We start from the raw sequence: 9,238 nt of genomic DNA, 5'->3' as shown, positions 1-9,238 counted from the left end.
GGGAGAAGGGCCACCAAAAGACAGGACCCAGGGCAAGGACTTTACTTGGGCTGAGTTGGCTGTCCTCCTACTTCTAACAGAAGAGCGGAAATGTAATTGTTCAAGCCTTATCCTGGCCATGCCTTGTATTAAGAAATACAATGAAGATAGCAAATATATCATTAATCCTAAAAACCCCAAAGGTAAATTATGTAGGAATTTTTTTACCCTGAAGATGAAAAGCGGTGGGATTGAGTAATCAGAGTAACTGATTGTTTTAGAATATCTTTTAATGGCTACATATATTGTTACATTTATTGTAGCTCTATCTGAGTGTAGAATCATCTTATCTATTTAAAATTAAAATTAAATCACAAAGCCAAACTATAAAAATCTCACTATGGAGTAACAGGGGAACAGCCCATGCCTCTGTATTGAGTCCGCAAACTTAAGTTTCTTGTGGCTTTAGTTCTAATTCGGGTGGGGGAGAAGCAAGATTATCTCTAAATCCCGTTTTAATGCTATGATTCTTAGAGTTGAATTCAACTAACGTTCGAGAAGCATTTGCTATTCCTTCCATGCCAGGCCGTTCTACATACCTTATGTCAGTTTACCTTGTCTGTGAAATATTTGCTAACGCCACTTCAAGAGATGGACATGAAGTGTGGGAAAAGTAAAATGCCTTGGTGTAGATCTCATAGCTCTGACTAGTCAGAGGTGATTTTTGAATGCAAATCTATTTAAGTCCAGAGGCCTTCCCACTGCAGCATAGGAGCCTCCTGAGGTCACCCTTGAAATCACAGTCTAAAGCACAGCAAATTCTTGGGGGAAAAGGGTTTTGCTCAACAATGTATTACCAATGTCTAGGACAGGGCCTGGAACACTGACAGCATTCAAAAAATATTATTAGTTGAATGAACAAGCAAATGTAGGATTTCAGGTACCTACTCCAGCACCAAAAAAGAGAAATAATAAATTATTTTTACTTAAATGTTTTTTGTCAAAGTTTACTATTTTTTTTTTTTTTACAACATTCTGGGCTACCGTCAGCACCAATCCTGTCTTTCTGGAATGACTTCCCCTCCCACCCTGAGGCTCCATCTCCTAAGTTAATATTTTTAAAGAACATTTTCCCCAACATGCCTCCATCAATATCCATTTGATAGGGTTTTTGGCAATCCTTTTCTGATGTACAGTGTCAGGCGTTAATGCATCTATCTGATAGAGAGAACACTGTTAGTCTAAAAAATTTATCGCCTCTCTGCTATGCCATAGATCCAAATTTTATCAAAACCATTGCTACTCTTCCATTTTCTTTTAAACCCAGTTCAATTTCTTCAGAGGCTTATAGCCTTGGAAGACCCCTTTCAGGATAATCTTGGCCAGTATTTTTTCAAATTGTCATGTGCTAATCCTGGTACATGAGGTGACTTTTTGGTAGCATATAGGTAAAGAGGTGTTGTTTTTTTCCTAATATTTATTAATGTTAAGTCACCTTTCCCAAAATGACATTCAGTCTGAGAACTGGTCCATCAGCAAGCACACTCAACTCAGCCCAACAGATGCTTTGGGGACCATCGAGTCCCAAGGAGGCGGCCATTCCAACAAAGCCATAGTAACTGGAAAACCATGAAGTGAAGGACTGTGGTCCACCATCCTCCTCTTCCATGGTGGGGGCCCTGGGTGTGGGCAGGAGGAGGGTCAGGGGGTCGGGGGTGCATTCTGCAGCCTTTCAGAACAGGGCAAGGTAGCAGCTGCCCTGCCTTGGTCCACCAGTGCAAGGTTAGTGGGTGATTTGCAGGGAATTCCAACCTGGACGACAAGCTGGTGTGGATGTGCAATCTCTTAGCTTGGGTGGCCAGTTGTGAAAGGGGAGATTGATTTCCCTGCCCCCACCAGGACCCCACATTATCATTTCACTCTGGACTCCACAAATCATGTAGTAGACTTTGTTTAACCTGATTACCAACAGACAGCTCTGGGGCTCAGTAGAGTCATGTGAGGCCTAAGGAAGGCTGTCAAAGCTGAAGGTCCATATGTCTCCAAGAGTGGAAGCTCTTTCTGCCTCTAAGAGCCTTTCTTTCCACTGCCAAATATTATAATATATGTATATATCATATATTTGCTGTATTGTGTGGGGTAAGTTACTTAACTTTTCTGGGCCTCAGTATGTGGTTCTGTTGTATAGGAAAAATAATATTACTGTCAAAACATTCAGTGAAATAATTTAAAGTATTTGGCACAGTGCCTACAGTACCATAAATTTTAGCGGCTATTATTATTAGGATTATCATTATTTGCTACGGTCTCTGAAAGCAATTTCAAGAGTATTTTGATTAATACTTTGAAGGACACACATTTTAAAAACTCATTTGGAGTTTCAGTCTTCTGGATTCTTACGGGGGGGAGAATTCACTGGAATTTTTCAGGAGGGAAAAATAGGTAAAGAGTTGTTTTTTCCCTAATATTTATGTTTTTTCTTTAATGAATAATAATAAAAAGTATTAAAAAGGTTGTTTGATTTAAACAAATAAATGGAAGAAAATTTTAAGGAAACTTTAACGAGTTTATAATATAGATGGTTCTTGGATATGGCAAAATCATGAAGGTGATGACTGAAGTTTGGAAAACACTTAACTAATCCAATAGCATCATTTTATGGCTATGGGGTAGGGAGGTGAAATGACTCTCCTAAGGCCCTAGGGTTAATTAGCAAAAGAATGAGGACTAGATTCTCAGTTTTCAGGTTCCAGGTAATTTGTTCATGTCAATAATGCCCCATTTTTAGATTCAGAGCATCATTAACCTACTCTTATGTGATTCATATTCTGAATAAATTTTTATCCATCTCTGACAAATACATCAGATTCTAACTTCCCTAATTGAAGTTTCAAAAACAGAAAAGCCCTCTGGCTCCCTCAGAGTAGAAAGTGCTCTCAGGTATAATTACAATTTGTGTTTATAATGCGCCTTTCATTAGGAGACCTGAATGAACTCTGGAAAGTTGATCTGATGACTAGTATTATTCCTGTGTTGTACATTGGGAAACAATGACCCAGACAGGTTAAGTGAGTTGTCCAGGGTCAGCCAGAATGTCAATCACTGAGAAACAGACTCTAATCCCAACCTCGCTCTGTGGGCTTCGCATTTTATATTCTACCCCTAATCACTTTGCAGAGTTTGAATTTCAGGGCTCTCCTTTAAATGGGATTCTAAATCTAAGAGCTCTGCTCTGAATCTTTTCAAAGTGTATATGGTAGGTAACCAATCTCGAGGCTTCGTATTTAACAGCCTTGATTGGTTTTATTAATTGAACTTATAACTGGGTTTAAAACCTGTCCTCTTTGTTTTTTTCAAATTATTTTTGTAATACTAGAGTTCTTTGTCCTGTCTATTCCCATGGCAGATGGGAAAATAGCTACCACTACTGCCAAGTAGGACAGGACACACGCTGGGATGTTTACATTCTACTTGCTCAGAATTCCTAACCCAACATTTGCCTTGCTACTGGCCAAAAGAAACCAATAAATAAATTCACTGTTCGAGTAATTTATTTCCTACTTTCGCACAGTGGGACATATCGAATGTGTGGCCTTCAGTTGACCACAGGAGGTTGGTTCCTATTGATCTGATGTCCTTCAGACGCCCTCTAGCGGTGGAAGGCCCGCATGGGCTCCTCTTTCCCTCATTTGAAACACCAAAGGCTCTGAATAAATGGAAGAGCTCCCCTTCGAAAACTTCCTTCTACAGGATCCCACGTGAGAACTGAAGAACTTAGCAATCTCCTTTGTTCCTCTGGCCCCTTGATCCATCTCCTCGATAGCAAATATAGGGCACAATGTTCATCACTCTGTAGCCTTCGGAATAACTCCCTGTTTTGAGCACTCACTGTATGCCACACACTGTGTATAATTTACATAATCTCCAAACAATCCTTTGAGGTAGGTATTTTTGGTTGCTCCATTTCAGATGAAGAAGTTGAGGAATGGAAAAGCCATCCCAGTAACCCAGAGTTAAACAGCTGCCAAATGGTTGCCCAGTACTGTTGAAACCAAAGGCCGGGCCTACTCCGTTGCGCTTCCAGGGAACTGAACATACAGTCATAAGAGCTTGGTAACTTGGAGAGGAGCCTCTAAAGGAAATTGTGGGGAGTAAAAAGACACTCATTTCATACAGAATTACATGGCAAAAATACTAAGAGCTAACGTGTATTGAGTTCTCGCCAAGCACCAGGCACTGCTCTAAATACTTGTATGTGCTAAGCCCTTTAGTTTTCACAATGACGCTGAGGAGCTCCTATTATACCCATTTTACAAATGATGAAACCAAGGCAGATCAGTCCTATAGACTGACCAAGAGTCACACTTCTGGGAGGAAGCAGAGCCAGGACATAAATCTACACAGTCTGATACCAGAATCTGACTAAAATGCCTGGATTGTGTTTCTTGACCTCTTTTTCCAAGCATCTGATATGATTATTCCATGGGGATTACTTTTGTCTCCTCTTCTAAAATATAAGCTTAAAATATAAACTTGTTGAGGATGGACATGATGTCTTATTGTCCTTTATACCTTTCACAACTTCAGGCACAGTGCTGGTCATACCTATAGCTTCTGGAAGATACTTAGCTTGGGAGGTGGAACCTGGGTTGCTTTTAAAATAAATTAGTGTGTGCTGGGACCTCAGCCAAATGTACTGGCAAAGGAGCCCTGCTCACTCCACAATACACCAGTGAAACTTTCATTAGGCTTGAAAGATAAGTGCAAACCGAAAAGTGCAAGAAAGTCCAAAAACACTGCCTTTAAGTGTGGTTAAATTAGACACATGAAAAATTCTGTAACTGGGGAAGGGTTTTCTCCCCCAGTGAAATGCTTGAAAAAGAAGTTTCACTTCTCTGCTCCAAGGTTTGCATCTTGAGGGCAGGGATCAGCTCCCTTATTTAATACCATCTCTTACACATAGCTGGGAATCCTAGATCTAGCACTCTCACTAACTCTTGCAGGGGGCCTGAAACTCATTTGAATCGAGTGCCAAAAGAGGTGAGATGCGGCAGATATATCCCTTGCATCTTTGCTGTGAAAATTCTAAATAATCTAGGGAGAAACTCTGCCAGTCCCATTTTGGAGCGTCTTAGAAATCACACCATCCGAGTCTTCCATTGGGCCGCCTCGGGTCTTGGAAAACAGCCAGCTTCTCTCTGGGCTAGAGTATGTACGCAGCTTCAACCCTGGGTGCCCGTGGAAGAAGAAAATGCCCTGCTCAGAGCTATATGTGGATGTGTAAATTACAGCAGATGATGCACTTAGCAATTATGTTCTTTGCATACATAAGCAGGAACAACAGCTCCCAAACTGCCAATATCCTTCTCCATTCTCACAGAATGACTATGTGTCACACGGTCACGCAGCAGGGGGCCTGGAAATGAGATGAAGGAATGGCACAGTATGAAGTTTCAATTTTGGAGAAGCACCCCTCCTGTGGTAGTGAACAAACAAACAAGAAAAGCCTCAGAAGGCACAATAGCCTGCCTGTGCCCCCCACCCTCCTAAGAGCAGAGAACGTATGAAGAGGAAACTGGAGGAAGAGTTGGGGCAGTAGCACAGCAGCTACCATACCTGGTGCATCCATATGAGCATCTGCAGGAGCCAGGAAATGCTGCTGTCTAGTTTACAACTGGGTGGGAGGCTTTAATGAAACAGCTGAAGCTACATTGTGAATTCATAAGCTAGAGTAGGGAAGACAGGTATTGTAAATGAGGAAAGTGGGTCTGAGAAGGACTCTGGAGAACTCCAGAGCACATATGCCCCATCCTAAGGGTAGCTCTCATCCATTTCAGGCAATTGTTGCTGAGCAGGAAGAGCAAATACTTTTAACCCCTCTAGAAAAGCTGAAAATCCTTGTGTGGATAGAGGTGTGTATGTATGTTTATAAGTGGGTGTGACCTCTCCCAATTTGTAAATGTCGGCAACAGATTCAGATTATTTTAAAACATTGTCCAGATTTGTTTCAGTCATCTGTGCTGTGTAACAAACAACCCCCAAACTAGTAGCTTAAAACAAGCCATTTTGTTCTGCTCATGACTTTGCGGGTTGGGAATTTAGAAGGGTTCAGCTGTGTGATTCACCCCGATTCTCATGGCATCAACTGGGGCTGTGAATCCACCTCCAAACTGGATACTCCCCATGTACCTGACATCTCTAGTTCTATGCTCCTTGCCCTACCTCTCTTTCTCCCTCACCCTCCCTCTCCTTCCCTTTCCCTCTCTCTCCCTCTCCCTCCCACTCTCCGTCTCTCTATCCTTCTTTCTCTCCCTCCCTGTTTCTCTCTCTCCCTCCTCCCTCCTCTGCTATTTCATCCTCCAGGCCATCTCCATACGGTTTGACCTTCCCACAGCATGGTGGTCCCAAGAAGTCATACATTTTACATGGCAGCTGGCTTCCAAGAAGCAAAAAGTAAACACATAGAGACAGTTAAGGACCATGTTTAGAACGGATACAGCATCACTTTCACCCTATTTTATTGGTCAAAGCAGTCACAGTGCCACCAAGATTTATGGAGGCAAAGAAACCAAGTCTATCTCTTGATGGGCATAAGGGTGTGGGGGATGGGAAATTTGATCACATGCATCTTTGGAAAATACAGTCTGTTTCAATGTCCAACAAAGCACATCTGTGAAGTACTGAATATGGCCTGAAACCTGCCAGTTTGACCTTTTAGAGATAAAGGGTATTTGCCATGCTGGTATGATACAGTGGTAAAGACTATGGATTCTGGAGCCATACTGCCTGGGTTTGAAATCTTGGTTCTACCACTTAACTATACTAGATCTCAGTTTCTTCTTCTGAGGTAATTATAGCATTGTACTTATCTTAAGGAGATTCTGTTAGTCTAGATGAGTTAATACTTCCAGGGTGCGTAGAACAGTGCATCACACAAAGTACTCAATAAGTAATAATATTTCTGTGATTCATTCATGCAGTCAATATTTCTGGCATGGCTATCAGATATAAATAGCACAATCCTATGCACTGAAGAGTTGCTAAGATACATGTCTTTTCTGTTTTTAAAGAGCTTAGCTTTGAAAACTATTGCTTTTTTATCTCTTTGCTTTGTATATATGTTATACTGTATGATAAAAAAAAGTTAAAGAAGAAAAAAGAGCTTAGAGAGTCAACACATAGAAAACACTGACTAGCACCAGGAAGGTATAAATGATCAAATACCATGTGGATGATACCAACATTATGTAGATTGGTGAAATTTGGAAGGGAGAGACAGATCCTGTATGTGATGGCCCTGGGGGAGACCTATCACTTGGGCACAGTAAGGCTGTTGGGATTGAATTGTCCCCCACAAAGGACATGTTCAGGACCCAACGCTTCTTCCTGTGAAGATGACCCCATTTGTAAATAGAACGTTAGAAGATGTTATTATTAGTTAAGGTAAGCCCAAACTGAATGACAGTGGACATTAATCCAATGTGGTGAAAGTCCTTATAAACAAAGGAAGTTGAACACAGAAGAGAAAGCACAGGGAGGAGCCAAAGGCCAGAAGTCTTCAGTATCTGAAAGAGAAAGAAGGCAACACCACGTGACGGGAAAGCCAAAGAACCCAAGGATTGTCAGCAAGAATGCAACCACCCCAGGTGGAAGCAAGCCTTGCAGGCTCTGAAACCACCAGCCAATAGATTCCTGTTATTGAGCTAACCCATTATGTGTCATTTGTCATAGCAGCTTAAAACTAAGACATGGGTCTTCAGCAGAAGACTTCTGATGCCTCCCCCCACCGTTTGGTTGACCACACCTGGTTGTGTGACCCTCTGCCTCTAAAATGGGCATCACTTGATAACACCAGACAGACTTGATGTCATCAGGCTCAGTTCTGGGATAACTCTGAGAGCCTTCTCACACTGAGAAGCTACTGAGTCCATAGTCTGCATAGACACTGCTCTCTGGTCCACAGGTACATCTCTAGGCCTAATCACACACACTGCCTATTCTGACAAGTCTCATCCACTTATGAACACTGTTAGAAACAAGTGCTTGGGCAAGACATGTGGACCTTAAGTAGGTCCTAAACACTGTGGAAGATTTCCTCTGAAAGAGAGAATGAGAACACAGTTCCAGGTTTGAGGGGGGCACGTAAGTGGGTGCATGTAAACAAGGTAGGACACATTCAGAGACCAGAGGGAGGTGTGTTTGTGTTTGGCTGACTGACAGGAAGACTTTGAAACAGAGGAAGAGGTAAGGTTAGAATGGTCTACCAGACACCTGGAGGGGGAAAAATCTAATCTTCCTTCTTTTATAATATATCTTACAATAATTCTCTGCCTCCACCCGTCACTCAAATATACCTCAACAACAACTATTACAGAGAGATATTTTACATATAAACAAGGCTTGATAACAAGAACCAGTGCTAAAGATTGAGCAACTCAAGGCAAGTGATCCCATTCCAGAATAATGACTCTATGCACCATTCACCCGTGCCCTGGGTGACAGGGAAGGGGCTTCCAGCTAGATAGGAAGGGTGTCTTCTGTCCTCCTATGGAATGTTGTCATGTCTGTGTGGCAACAGAATGTTAAGATAAGACTGCCCTTGCCTCGGTTGTCACTAAGACATGGTATGATATAGAGCAGACAGGCAGTGAGAGTGGGCTGAACACCCCTATGCTGCCTTTTCTCTGGTTCCCCATCTTCTCATTCATAGAAGCATCCAGCAAGTGTCAGTCTCTCTAGGGACGTCTTGCCCCTTAATATGTCTAAATGCGAAATGAGAACAGCATGGCAGCGTTCCTATGGGATGGACTTGGAACCACCTTGCCTGAGTTCAAACTCTGGGTCCACCTCTTACCAGGTATTGGACCCCAAGCAGTTACTTACCCTCTCCATGCCTCCATTTCCACATCTGTAAAATGGAGAGCATGATTAAATCGATATATGGAAATCACTAAGTACAGCCTGTAAACATATGAGAAGCACTATATAAGTATTAGTATGCACCATTACTGGCTGCGAGAATGTGTAAATTGCATATGGGATAGTGTAAATGTTGAAAGCCCCCAAATCTAAGAACTTTGTAGAGAGAGGAGCATTTTACCATGCAGAAAACCACGGCTAAGAACACATGGTAATCAGCTTCTTGACTTCCACAAAGAAATCTACTTTGGGGTGCCTCAGAGACGGGTGGTAATTGCCTTGCTCTCCATGGAAGAAATGAATCTAGAATTTGGCAGGAAACTGCCAAGATAAGAACCCT

The 9,238-nt window shown here is 42.0% G+C and overlaps 1 long non-coding RNA gene across 1 annotated transcript; it reads right to left on the bottom strand.

Moving 5' to 3' along the window:
- Positions 1–3,601: 3,601 nt before the first annotated feature.
- On the bottom strand, positions 3,602–8,525 carry LOC143661152 (uncharacterized). The gene is made up of 4 exons (XR_013164417.1): positions 8,457–8,525; positions 5,596–5,705; positions 5,307–5,395; positions 3,602–4,111 (listed from the first exon to the last, which is right to left on the bottom strand). It is a non-coding gene; the product is annotated as an uncharacterized LOC143661152 (long non-coding RNA).
- Positions 8,526–9,238: the final 713 nt, after the last annotated feature.

The sequence above is a fragment of the Tamandua tetradactyla genome, chromosome 2 (genome assembly GCF_023851605.1).
Source record: "Tamandua tetradactyla isolate mTamTet1 chromosome 2, mTamTet1.pri, whole genome shotgun sequence".
NCBI classification, from domain to species: Eukaryota; Metazoa; Chordata; class Mammalia; order Pilosa; family Myrmecophagidae; genus Tamandua; species Tamandua tetradactyla.
Note: the sequence above shows the minus strand (reverse complement) of the source record. Positions and strands in the feature narration are given on the sequence as shown.